Source organism: Eurosta solidaginis, chromosome 3, assembly GCF_040869045.1.
Source record: "Eurosta solidaginis isolate ZX-2024a chromosome 3, ASM4086904v1, whole genome shotgun sequence".
NCBI lineage: Eukaryota > Metazoa > Arthropoda > Insecta > Diptera > Tephritidae > Eurosta > Eurosta solidaginis.
Window position 1 is genome coordinate 8,516,144 of NC_090321.1, and position 14,964 is coordinate 8,531,107.

Sequence of the window (14,964 nt, forward strand, 5' to 3'; positions counted from 1 at the left end):
TCGCTACAACAACAAAGTTGATCATAATGTTTACGAAATATGGAAATAAAAAACTGCCTGTATACGTCAAATTTTTTTAAGTGAAATTAGCTTGAATATTCATACCTGGGAAAAAGTAAAAAGTTTTCCACTCCACTGTCAAAAGGTTTCTACACGCAACAAAAAAATATACGTATGAAAATTGTTTAAAGAATTTATGTTGCGTATTTTGTTCATATTAAAAAAAAAGAGGAGATATAAGATTTAAAAAATCCCCGGCCGGATCTAGAAACAGGGTATGTCCCAATAAATGAATAACAGTATCCCGATGAGAAAAAACAGCAAAGCAAAAATATTGGAGTTTCCATGCCAAGGCAACCAGCTCTAAATGGATTTTGCACAACCGATTTTCCGGAAAATTCGACAGCTTTTTTAAAAAGGTTTCTTTAATTTTTTCCCAAATTTGTTTAAAATCGATGGGATATGAATTTTTCGAAAATTCTAGAATTTATTTTTTATATCATAGTGAAAAATTGGCCAACTAACGTAATTTAAATAATTTTCAGAAAAAATTATGTATATGCAAAACTTTGTCTACCTTTCCACTTTTTTTTATAAAAATTATCAAAAATACTACTTCAGAAAACACAAATGTAAGCCTAGTCTCGGATTGGCTCTTAAACTTTTGGAATTTTTAAATTATGTAACTACTCGGAAAAATTTGTTTGTGCGTTTTTTAATAACTTGTTGGTAATGTTTTTAATACGTTTTAAAAAAAAAAATTGTGAATACAAAATCTAAGGATTAACTTTTTTTAAATTAAAAATAAATAAATGTAAGGCGCGATAACCTCCGAAGAGATCTAAGGCCGAGCTTCTCTTCCAATTTGCGTCGTGCTCCTCTAGGCCGGAGGGGACCTACATGTTTTATGCCGACTCCGAACGGCATCTACAAGGCCGATGAGTTTTCACTGAGAGCTTTTCATGGCAGAAATACACCCGGAGCGCTTGCCAAACACTGCCAAGGGGCGACCCCGCTTAGAAAAATTTTCTTCTAATTGAAAAACCTTATTTCTAAAATTTTGATGTTGCTTTGCCCGCGGTGTGAACCCAGGGCATGCGGTGTGGCAGGCGGAGCACGCTACCATCACACCACGGTGGCCGCCATAAGTAAGAAAAAAAGAAGTAAGAAAAAAAAGAAGAAAAAAACCATAAAATTGTAATAAGTTTTTAATTTTTTAAAAAAAAATTTTGATGAAAAATTTAAAAATTGTGTGGATGAGCAAATTTAAAAAATTGCGGAAATCTTCTTCGAAGGTCCCACAAAGCTTTCTAAATTTCAGGAAATTCCTTGTTTGTTTGAGGTTTCCTATGCCAACTAAACGTGCGAAATGAAAACAAATATATAATTCTTAAAATATCGAAATAAAAACTGTTTTACAGAAATACTTTAATTGTTTTTGAAAATTTGACTTAAAAAATTGTGAATCTCTTGTAAGTAGGTTCCAAACTTTGTATTACCGCTAGAACCCGTGGAGTGATTTAAGATTATTTCTATAGCCCAAGCGCTGTTTATGGGAAATAGCAGTTTAGTATAAGCAATTTCCTTTCTCAACTAAGGGGGCAGCACACAAACACTAGAGATATCGTCACAAATTACATTAATTATCACTGAACAAATACATAAAATTCTGTTTATTTAAAAATTCATAATCCCTCAGCATGATTCGAACCGGCGATCGCACAAAATTACCCACTTAATGCAACCGCTTATTACTACTCAGCCATCCAAACACTTTAGTTATATTTGACAGATGAGGTATATGTTATGTTCGTGAGTTTGCGGTGTGTGTGTGTATGTGCATAGCCACTTGGCCTTACGATGACGACACAAAAAATTCATAATAGTGTAGCATTGCTTTTTGTTTTAATATGTACATACATACATATTGGGAACTGTGTAAAGGGTGAGTGAGTTTTGTGTGCATAATTTGCTATATAGAAAAATAATACATGTACATTTATTTATGGCATACAAAACGCGATGAAAGCGGCCAACTCTGGTTTTTACTTAAAGCACTGTTCTGGAAAAAAAAATTTTTAATTGTACGAAAAGTTTTGGTATGAAATTCAATTAACTTTACACGATTTTTGCCAATTTCAAAATCATTTAAGAAATGTACAGACCGCTTTTAGTCATTCGTAAGACGATTTGAAAGACCATTGAAGGAGTGGCTATTCTGGCGCAAAACGATCTTAGAAATAACACTGTGCAACAGCCGGCTGGGTATAGCTGAATTTTTTTTTTTTTTTCGAAAATTACAGTACGAGCAATTCCAGTGCAGAGTATGTCCAGTAGAGATATACGCCGCCGATAAACGCCGCCGCCGATTTTGGTCGTTTTTCGCACGCCGCCGCCGAATGTCAAAAATATCGGCGCGGCGGCGCGGCATCCGGCGCGTTACTATATTTTCTACTCGTTTAAGACTGTTTAGGCCATTTATTGTTCATGTCGAAACTTGGTCGGGTATGGTCGAAAGTGGTATCAATGGATGCGCATCACTGCCAGTTATAAGAAACTAATTGCGAAATTTAACTCTTTTATAACTATTCAAAAGTTATTTAAAATAACAGGCGCTTTCGATGTCAGCTTAACACGGACTTTGCATCACCTAATTCAGCAAGTTATTAAAACAAAACACTAAAAGAAAAGTTATATAATAAATTTATATGCTCACTTTGCATTTTTGAAAAAATTAATAATGAACAATTAATTTAAAAAAAAAATGGCCCAAGGCGATCATGTTTTTAAATTGTCCTCAAGAATAAGCGAAATCAGTGATGCAAAATCCTTTAGTAGGTTCTAGGGGCATAAACACCTTTGGAATGTTTCTTACCTCATACTTAAGTTGAGAATATATGTACTTATGAGAAGGGTTTGAAAAATCACTAATTCTTGCATTCAAACATCTGTTGTTTATTTGCGAAACTATACAATAGCGTCTGAAATGTTAATTTTGATTTTCTCACTTCATCCTTCAACACCCAAGTTTCCCGGTTTGACATTTCCTAAAGTTGGCGGCCCTATCCAAAACTAGTCCCTTGGAGTGAATCACATTGATTATAGCCTATCAACCAAGTTTAAATATCACCTACACGTTACGGCTGCTTTTATAAATGTGAATACGTAGGCAAATATATCTACCAGGTGAGGCTTTGTCCTTCGCAAGAACACTCAAAGTGGTGAAGCAAAAGCTTTTCCAAGACAGTGGAACTAATGGCCGTGTATGATACTACCCTAACGTAGTGGACAGTCGAACTTGTCTGAAAACTGAAGCTACGCGGCCATCCATAATGAGCTCCTATATCGTAAGGCCGGAAAACAGTAGTTAACAACTTTCAACTTAAAATCCGTCGACTTTCATTCTAAATTTGATTTAACGAAGACTATTGAAGTCAATGTTGTGAACACAAACGTCTGCAATCTTTGGTCTACATTTTAAAAATTTTATCCAGGGTCCTTATAAAATTTTAATTATGTAGATGCGCCGAGGATTATACTATTTTCACCCATGACGCAATGACATCCACTTAGACTGCTTATGATTTCGAGGGTGGCATCCTTGGCCGAATAGTCACTCCCTAACGTTTCAAGGTGTTTCTCTGGTGTAGCTCGGCAGCATAGCGCGACAAAAGCATCCGTTGGAAAGACTTCGGAGCTACACCTAGAGCTTCTAGGAAAGTGACGTCGACGAAAGTATGAGTTCGAAGTCGCAGCCCTATAGCTTCTGTACTGGCATATGGTGTGATCCTCAAGACACCGGATCTTTCCGAAATGGCAAACACGTTGATTTCCTTAAATACATATAAACAAAACCTTTCCTAAATATTATTTTTTTAAATAGAAAAATCAAGCTTTTAAAGTAAGAACACCGGCGTACGCCGGCGCGCCACCTACGCCGCCGCCGATAAAGTGATCGGCGTAGACCTCTAATGTGCAGACATGAAAGTAATAGTAGCCACTATCATGTGACTATCTGACTTTTCACCTCGTATAACAGCTGTTATACTAAATTTCTCAAAAAAAGAATTCAGCCCTTCAAATATGGGAAAAGAGTGGACCACGACATTTTTACTTTTTTAATTTGCTGAACGCGTTAACAAAAAATAAATAAAAATAAAATTTCGAAATATAGAATTTCGAACTTCGAAAGCCGATATCTATTTTTTGGAGGCTAGCTTCGAAAAACGGAGATAGTACTTTGTTTATTTAAAAAACAGGTTGATTTTGTCACATAGTGTAATGACTGACAATACACCACATGTGGTGATGAATTTATTTTGAGACTCAACATTTACAGCTGCTTCGTACTTATATTACTCCTTTGCCAGCCGGCGTGGCACATGGGTTTAGATCGCTTTGCTCACAAAATGGCTGCCAAGGGTCAAATCCGGCGAGGACCCAATTTTTTTTGACTTAATTTATGCAGTTTTTATTAAAAAATATTTTTAAATATTACATTTTTTTACATTATTTTAAATTTTTGTACATATTCTTTGTTCTTCTATAATTAACGTTTGTATTTAATTTATTATTGCTCTTTTTTTATACATTTGCAACAAGGAGGATAAAAAAGTAAAAGGGTGTAATGTAGATTGAAAAATTTTGGGGAACTTGTTGAAATTTCTGCGAAAGGAGTTCACCATACCTTTGGCTTTTCTGTCCGCACCCACATGGCTGAGTTTTTAAGGCTGTGTAACTCTGTGAGTTATTGAGTTGACACCTACAGCTGAATTAAGTAAGCCCTCTCTAGTCACTATTACAGACTATTTGGGGTGAAAATCACTTTTGAGACAATTTACCATTCTGTAAGCTGTCTCGCATGTCCAGACTAACAAAAGCAATCACTGATTTGTGAGCTGGGCCGGGGCAGATCACAAACATGAAAATTTCAGAAAAAGTATGAAAATTATTTGCCAAAAACGCTTTAAATATGTTGTTTTATTTCTCAAATTAAAATAAGCATAGAAAAAATTAAAAAAAAAACATCGAACTCTATATGGCGCCGCTGAGATTCGAACCTACACACTTTGAGATTTGCTATACAATATTGTGAACGGCATCTTCGTAAGCTCAGCCACAATACCACCCAACGTTATAGCTCCGACACATAAGCAGTTTTTCATATAGATGAGTTTAACACAAGCTTACGCATTATGAGTAGATGCACGTATTTTTATGGAGAACGGTAGGATGAGCGATATTGGCGCCATCTGATATTGAAAAGTAGCCAACTCCCAAAATCAAGTGAAACAAGTAAGGAAGGTTAAGTTCGGGTGTAACCGAACATTACATACTCAGTTGAGAGCTATGGTGACAACATAAGGGAAAATAACCATGTAGGAAAATGAACCGAGGGAAACCCTGGAATGTGTTTGTATGACATGTGTATCAAATGAAAGGCATTAAAGAGTATTTTATGAGGGAGTGGGCCATAGTTCTATAGGTGGACGCCATTTAGGGATGTAGCCATAAAGGTGGATCAGGTTTGACTCTAGAATGCGTTTGTACCATATGGGTATCAAATGAAAGGTGTTAATGAGTATTTTAAAAGGGAGTAATCCTTAGTTCCATAGGTGGACGCCGTTTCGAGATACCGCCATAAAGGTGGACCAGGGGTGACTCTAGAATGCGTTTGTACGATATGGGTATCAAACGAAAGATGTTAATGGGTATTGTAAAAGGGAGTAATCCTTAGTTCCATAGGTGGACGCCGTTTCGAGATATCGCCATAAAGGTGGACCAGGGGTGACCCTAGAATTTGTTTGTACGATATGGGTATCAAATTAAAGGTATTAATGAGGGTTTTAAAAGAGAGTGGTGGTAGTTGTATAAGTGGTCGCCTTTTTGAGATATAGCCATAAAGGTGGATCAGGTTGACTCTAGAATGCGTTTGTACGATATGGGTATCAAACGAAAGATGTTAATGGGTATTTTAAAAGGGAGTAATCCTTAGTTCCATAGGTGGACGCCGTTTCGAGATATCGCCATAAAGGTGGACCAGGGGTGACCCTAGAATTTGTTTGAACGATATGGGTATCAAATTAAAGGTATTAATGAGGGTTTTAAAAGGGAGAGGTGGTAGTTGTATAGGTGGTCGCCTTTTCGAGATATCGCCATAGAGGTGGACCAGGGGTGACTCTAGAATGCGTTTATACGATATGGGTATCAAATGAAAGGTGTTAATGAGTATTTTAAAAGGGAGTTATCCTTAGTTCCACAGGTAGACGCCGTTTGGAGATATCGCCACAAAGGTGGACCAGGTGTGACCCTAGAATTTGTTTGTACAATATTGGTATCAAACGAAAGATGTTAATGAGTATTTTAAAAGGGAGTAATACTTAGTTCCATAGGTGGACGCCGTTTCGAGATATCGCCATAAAGGTGGACCAGGGGTGACCCTAGAATTTGTTTGTACAATATGGGTATCAAAAGAAAGGTGTTAATGAGGGTTTTAAAAGGGAGAGGTGGTAGTTGTATAGGTGGTCGCCTTTTCGATATATCGCCATAAAGGTGGACCAGGGGTGACTCTAGAATGCGTTTGTACGATATGGGTATCAAACGAAAGATGTTAATGGGTATTTTAAAAGGGAGTAATCCTTAGTTCCATAGGTGGACGCCGTTTCGAGATATCGCCATAAAGGTGGACCAGGGGTGACCCTAGAATTTGTTTGAACGATATGGGTATCAAATTAAAGGTATTAATGAGGGTTTTAAAAGGGAGAGGTGGTAGTTGTATAGGTGGTCGCCTTTTCGAGATATCGCCATAGAGGTGGACCAGGGGTGACTCTAGAATGCGTTTATACGATATGGGTATCAAATGAAAGGTGTTAATGAGTATTTTAAAAGGGAGTTATCCTTAGTTCCACAGGTGGACGCAGTTTCGAGATATCGCCATAAAGGTGAACCAGGGGTGACCCTAGAATTTGTTTGTACAATATGGGTATCAAAAGAAAGGTGTTAATGAGTATTTTAAAAGGGAGTAATCCTTAGTTCCATAGGTGGACGCCGTTTCGAGATATCGCCACAAAGGTGGACCAGGGGTGACCCTAGAATTTGTTTGTACAATATGGGCATCAAACGAATGGTGTTAATGAGTATTTTAAAAAAGGAGTGGGCCTTAGTTCTATAGGTGGACGCCGTTTCGAAATATCGCCATAAAGGTGGACCATGGGTGACTCTAGAATGTGTTTGTACGATATGGGTATCAAATTAAAGGTATTAATGAGGGTTTTAAAAGGGAGTGGTGGTTGTTGTATAGGTGGTCGCCTTTTCGAGATATCGCCATAAAGGTGGACCAGGGTGACTCTAGAATGCGTTTGTACGATATGGGTATCAAATGAAAGGTGTTAAAGAGTATTTTATGAGGAAGTGGGCCATAGTTCTATAGGTGGACGCCATTTAGGGATATAGCCATAAAGGTGGATCAGGGTTGACTCTAGAATGCGTTTGTACGATATGGGTATCAAATGAAAGGTGTTAATGAATATTTTAAAAGGGAGTAATCCTTAGTTCCATAGGTGGACGCCGTTTCGAGATACCGCCATAAAGGTGGACCAGGGGTGACCCTAGAATTTGTTTGTACAATATGGGTATCAAAAGAAAGCTGTTAATGAGTATTTTAAAAGGGAGTAATCCTTAGTTCCATAGGTGGACGCCGTTTCGAGATATCGCCATAAAGGTGGACCAGGGGTGACCCTAGAATTTGTTTGTACAATATGGGTATCAAAAGAAAGGTGTTAATGAGTATTTTAAAAGGGAGTGGGCCTTAGTTCTATAGGTGGACGCCGTTTCGAAATATTGCCATAAAGGTGGACCAGGGTGACTCTAGAATGTGTTTGTACGACATGGGTATCAAATTAAAGGTATTAATGAGAGTTTTAAAAGGGAGTGGTGGTAGTTGTATATGTGAAGGCGTTTTCCAGATCGCGACCAAAATGTGGACCAGGGTGACACAGAACATCATCTGTTGGATACCGCTAATTTATTTATATATGTAATACCTGCCAAGATTTTAAGGGTTTTTTATTTCGCCCTGCGGAACTTTTTCATTTTCTTCTACTTAATATGGTAGGTGTCACAACCATTTTATAAAGTTTTTTCTAAAGTTATATTTCGTGTCAATAAACCAATCCAATTTTTTTTTTTAAATTATCTTCTTTTAAAAGTGGGCGGTGCCACGCCCATTGTCCAAAATTTTACTAATTTTCTATTCTGCGTCATAAATTCAACTCATCTACCAAGTTTCGTCGCTTTATCTGCCTTTGGTAATGAATTATCGCACTTTTTCCGTTTTACGAAATTTTCGATATCGAAAAAGTGGGCGTGGTTATAGTCCGATATTGTTCATTTTAAATAGTGATCTGAGATTAGTGCTCAGGAACCTACATACCACATTTCATCAAGTTACCTCAAAATTTACTCAAGTTATCGTGTTAACGGCCATGCGGAAGGACAGACGGACGACTGTGTATAAAAACTGGGCGTGGCATCAACCGATTTCGCCCGTTTTCACAGAAAACAGTTAACATCATAAAATCTATGCCCCTACCAAATTTCAAAAGGATTGGTTAATTTTTGTTCGACTTATGGCGTTAAAAGTATCCTAGACAAATTAAATGAAAAAGGGCGGAGCCACGCCCATTTTGAAATTTTCTTTTATTTTTGTATTTTGTTGCACCATGTCATTACTGGAGTTGAATGTTGACATAATTTACTTATATACTGTAAAGATATTAAATTTTTTGTTAAAATTTTACTTTAAAAAAAATTTTTTTTTAAAACTGGGCGTGGTCCTTCTCCGATTTTGCTAATTTTTATTAGGCGTACATATAGTAATAGGAGTAACGTCCCTGCCAAATTTCATCATGATATCTTCAACGACTGAAAAATTACAGCTTGCAAAAATTATAAATTACCTTCTTTTAAAAGTGGGCGGTGCCACGCCCATTGTCCAAAATTTTACTAATTTTCTATTCTGCGTCATAAATTCAACTCATCTACCAAGTTTCGTCGCTTTATCTGTCTTTGGTAATGAATTATCGCACTTTTTCGGTTTTACGAAATTTTCGATATCGAAAAAGTGGGCGTGGTTATAGTCCGATATCGTTCATTTTAAATAGCGATCTGAGATGAGTGTTCAGGAACCTACGTACCAAATTTCATCAAGTTACCTCAAAATTTACTCAAGTTATCGTGTTAACGGACGGACGGACGGACATGGCTCAAATTTTTTTTCGATCCTGATTATTTTGATATATGGAAGTCTATATCTATCTCGATTCCTTTATATATGTACAACCAACCGTTATCCAATCAAACTTAATATACTCTGTGAGCTCTGCTCAACTGAGTATAATTATTTTCCCACTGGTTGGTAAAATTTCAAACATTTTTCGCAATTGAAAACTGCAATATAACAATCGAATACGACACAAAATATGTTAGCAAGTATTTTTGTTGTATAGGGAGAATGTTTACAACAGTGCTTCGCGAAATTTTGTATGTGAATGGGCAAAGCGAAATAAACTTCAATTGCCAAGTCTGAAGTTCCTTCATATTTACAAACGCAACATCTTGGTTGATTGTGGCGATGTTATTGGAATGCATAAGCTTGTGTTAAACGCATCTATATGAAAAATGTCATTGTACCGCGGCCTTTATGTTGACAAAATGCAATGCTATATTAGCTGTATTTCGTTGCTAACTATTACAATTAAAACACTAGCTAGCTTACCGAATTGCATGGAAAGCAACAATAAAAAGTAATCGAGTTGAGTTGGCTAAGCCCTTTTAGTTGAAAGCGCTTAGGTAATTGTCGACCTGATTGATAGTGTTGTATAGTGTTGCATATTCAAAAATAGGGCACTATTGTGAACAAGCGAATGAAATGAACATACGAATGTGCAGATAAACAAAAATAACAAAATAACAGCGTGGCGGCAGGGTGACATACATACAAACAAACACACGCATTTCATGTATTTTGTTTTTGTAATTCTCTGGGTGAGTGTCAAAAACTGCACTAGAAGTAGAAATGTCATAGCAGCGAAAAAAAGTAACCATCTGTATGGTTTTGCCATTATGAAACTGTTTAGCTAGTTGAAGCGTTTTTTTTTCAAGCTCGCTTGCAAAAAAAACAACTAATGTATGAGTAAATCATGGCGGAACGATACAAGGTGGCAGCATGGGACAGCTGATTATACGCTTTTTTTATTTGATTTGATACATCAACTTCCCACGCAGTACGATTTTGACATTTGTCCATCGAATTTACAAAAACAAAGTATATGGAATTTTTATTTATGTTTGTAGGTATGTCACCATGCTGCCACCTTGTATCGTTCCGCCATGGCGTAAATTGTCTTTTTGGTGAATTTCGTTGATATGGTGAATTGATATACTGAATACCGAAATCATCTCAAGTCACAAAAATTGTATCTAAAGGTAAATCTCAAATTTAGAGACTTGAGATTAGACTGAACTACAGAATTGAGCCGCTAGAGTGAAGTCAGCATAAAAAACAAAAACATTTTTTTGCCTTTGGAATAATGACCTATTTTCAAACAAGCCGCTAAATAAATTAGTGGAATAACAACCTAAGTTAAATTAATATATAAAAATCTCAAACAAACGATTTGTTAACCCCGGCTCTTATGGCTGCAGCATTTATCTGGTTTAAACCTTGACTTAACAGCGTTCCGTCGTCAGGGAAGTCTGTAAACTAGACAAGTAAGGGCTGCGCGATAATCAAAGTCACAACCATTAATAGCCAAAGCACTCTGCTTTTAAAATAGAAGTTAGGTTATCATTACTTTTCTGGTGCGCAAGCTGAATTAACAGCGCTACCGTCATCAACTCGGTGTCGCCAATAGCGTCAATAACACCCAACTCGTATCTGACTAACATCCCTACTACATACATAAGTATCTTCAATATAAAAGGAGTTTTAAACAAGTTTAAACTCTAAACGGCTAGTATTTGGAAGAAATATACAAACACATAGATAGTAAGTAACACCAACACAGAAAATAAAGAAAAACAGAAAAAAAGTAAGCGAAATAGCAAAAAGCAGTTGTAAAAATCGGTAAAGCGTGTAACCTGCAAATATTTAATACTCTGAATCTGTGTTTGCATTGATTGCTCACTGATTATAGCCGCAATGCTGCAAGCATGCCGTCCATAGTTCGGATCAAAAAGCCAATGAACTTTAAACAAAAGCCCAATTCAAAAAGCGGCTTTAGCATTTGAAGTAATTATTGTTGTTGGAAAAGTGCAATTTTGCAACTGCAAATACTTAAAAAAGGACTAGAAGTGAAAAAGGTAATAGGGGCGTAATGTTGAAAGCCCCAGCCCTGTGTATAAAAGCTAAAAAAGATCATAAAACTAAAATGAGTTTAAAGCACATATGCAAGCTGATAGCATTGAATAGGGCAAACTTTTCAGTATTGCATTGCACAATACAGGAAACAGCAAAAATGGAATTTCGGAAGTAAATATGTAGATGGAATTGCGACACCAGAAGCAACTGTGAAGTAAAGTCACACAATGCAACTGAATTATATGAAGGAAGTTTTGTACATTTGGTCTTGAGAAGTTCGGAGTTTTGTAAATTTGGTGTTGGGGACGTTGCTGTAGCAAATATATATAAGCTACGGATCGTGAACAACCTTTTATACCTTTCATGAAAATGAGATTGTATATTAACTTTGGCACGAATCTCAAAATTGTAAGTCCTTAAAGGAAAATAGATACCCACCATTAAGTATATCGAAATAATCAAGATGAAGAGCTGAGTTGATTTAGCCATGTCCGTCTGTCCGTCTGTCTGTTTGTATGCAAAATATTCCCCCTCTATTTTTTAGATATCTTGATTAAATTTGGTGAGCGGGTGTATTTAGGTGTCCGATTAGACATTTGTCGGAACCGGCCGGATCGGACCACTATAGCATATATCCTCCATACAACCGATTTTTCAGAAAAAGAGGATTTTTGTCATATCTTCCTCAATTTATCAGATTGAAGCTTCAAACTTCACTGTATGCTTTCGTATATTGCACATATTGTTGTCTGAAAAAATGGATGAGATCGGCCGTATATATAGTATATATCCCCCACAACCGCTTGTTAAGATAAGAAACTTTTCGTAATTACTGCCCCATTTTAAGAGCTAGAGGCTTCAAATTTCACGAAATGCTTACGCAATAGCATATATTGTTGTCGGAAAAAATCATGGAGATCAGTGGTATATATAGCATATATCTCATACCACAGATTGTTCAGATAAGACACTTTTCGCATTTTCTGCCCTATTTTAACAGCTATAAGCTTCAAATTTCATCAAATACTTACGTTTATGTCATATATTGTGGAAATACGTGATTCGTAGTCATAGTTTTTACATGCAGACCACTAAAAACGTGAAACTTTGCATCCTCACACAAAGTTCCTACCTCTTTTTATTTTATATTTATCTTAAAAATCGTTTAGGTATGTATACCTCTTCACTATATATTTCTTATCTTATACAGCCGATTATTTGGAGATTACGAATGGGATAAGATTATTGTTCAGCCCCATTCATGAAAGGTAAGTCCCGTCCTTACTTGTTTCTTTTTGAATATACCTCCGTGTAAATTTAGACTGAGCTTTTCTTTAAATTTTTAGCGTAATATTTTAATTGTTTCCACAAAGTTGGCGGAAACATGCATTTTCGCTGCAAAGCTTTTCTTGGCAGAAATACACTTGGAGGATTTGTAAAATCAATGTCGAGGTAAGGCAGCGTTTAGAAAAACTTCTTTCTAGTGTGTTTTGATCAGGATCTTTGATTTCGTAGTGCGTCCGAGCAAAAAAAAAACAAACAGGAAGATTTAGAAGACCAACATGGACCAAAAATGTATCGTTTTGTTTATGTTTGGTGTACTGTTCACTTTTTTCGTTGCTGGGTCCTTTTATGAAAATATTAGCACTTACACTTGAACCGTTTCAAAAACGAAGCGGCCGAATATTCCCGCGGTAGGCATGCCTGAGGTAAGAGGCGACTAAAAAGAACAGCGATACGGGCAATCCCCGGTTAACTCATATAAAGAGAACAGAGTTCGAAGGTTGGATGTGTTCATATTAAATCGTTACAGTGCTGATTGGCCTACACTCAGAGAAAAAATCGTTCTAAAATGAACGAAACAAGTTCAAACTTAAGAACATTCGTTGACAAAAGTCTGTCAAGTACGTTTTTTCTGAACTCGTAACCGATGGGCTTGTTAGAACAGTTTTTCCAAGCACACCGTTCGTATTTCATGACCAGTTTGGTATTGATGTGTGAAAATTCTGCGCTCATTTCAAGCACTACTTGGGCTTGATTTAAGATTTTTCGTTCGCACGCTTCGAGAACGATTTGGGGTCGATTTAACATTTTTCGGTCTCAAATCAAGAACGGTTCGTGCTTGATCTTTGGGTGGAGCGGAAAGTATTTTTTTCAATAGGTACCCATTTATTTTTTATTAATAATAATTTTTTTTTTCATAAATAAAAAAATATTTATAACAAAAAAATGTTTACTAAAATTTAAAAGTTTAAGAAAAAATGCATAATATGCATTTTTCATACATTTATCTTATTGAGAAATTATTCTTATTTGAAGACGTAATCTTACATATATACTTAAAACATTCCATAACAAGTTTGAGAATTACCTGTGCACATGTGAATGAAACTAAACGAAAAACAAGTAAGGAAGGTTAAGTTCGGGTGTAACCGAACATTACATACTCAGTTGAGAGCTTTGGTGACAACATAAGGGAAAATAACCATGTAGGAAAATGAACCGAGGGAAACCCTGGAATGTGTTTGTATGACATGTGTGTCAAATGAAAGGCATTAAAGAGCATTTTATGAGGGAGTGGGCCATAGGTCTATAAGTGGACGCCATTTAGAGATATAGCCATAACGGTGGATCAGGGTTGACTCTAGAATGCGTTTGTACGATATGGGTATCAAATGAAAGGTGTTACTGAGTATTTTAAAAGGGAGTAATCCTTAGTTCCATAGGTAGACGCCGTTTCGAGATATCGCCACAAAGGTGGACCAGGGGTGACCTTAGAATTTGTTTGTACAATATGGGCATCAAACGAATGGTGTTAATGAGTACTTTAAAAGGGAGTGGGCCTTAGTTCTATAGGTGGATGCCGTTTCAAAATATCGCCATAAAGGTGGACCAGGGGTGACTCTAGAATGTGTTTGTACGATATGGGTATCAAATGAAAGGTGTTAATGCGTATTTTAAAAGGGAGTAATCCTTAGTTCCATAGGTGGACGCCGTTTCGAGATATCGCCATAAAGGTGGACCAGGGGTGACCCTAGAATTTGTTTGTACAATATGGGTATCAAAAGAAAGGTGTTAATGAGTATTTTAAAAGGGAGTGGGCCTTAGTTCCGTAGGTGGACGCCGTTTCGAGATATCGCCATAAAGGTGGACCAGGGGTGACCCTAGAATTTGTCTGTACAATATGGGCATCAAACGAAAGGTGTTAATGAGTATTTTAAAAGGGAGTGGGCCTTAGTTCTATAGGTGGATGCCGTTTCAAAATATCGCCATAAAGGTGGACCAGGGGTGACTCTAGAATGTGTTTGTACGATATGGGTATCAAATGAAAGGTGTTAATGCGTATTTTAAAAGGGAGTAATCCTTAGTTCCGTATGTGGACGCCGTTTCGAGATATCGCCATAAAGGTGGACCAGGGGTGACCCTAGAATTTGTTTGTACAATATGGGCATCAAAAGAATGGTGTTATTGAGTATTTTAAAAGAGAGTGGGCCACGGTTCTGTAGGTGGACGCCGTTTCGAAATATCGCCATAAAGGTGGACCAGGGGTGACTCTAGAATGTGTTTGTACGATATGGGTATCAAATTAAAGGTATTAATGAGGG

The 14,964-nt window shown here is 36.8% G+C and overlaps 1 protein-coding gene across 1 annotated transcript in view; it reads right to left on the minus strand.

Moving 5' to 3' along the window:
• pcs (parcas) overlaps window positions 1-14,964 on the minus strand; it is an 80,505-nt gene that overhangs the window by 14,230 nt on the left and 51,311 nt on the right. The window lies entirely within an intron of this gene.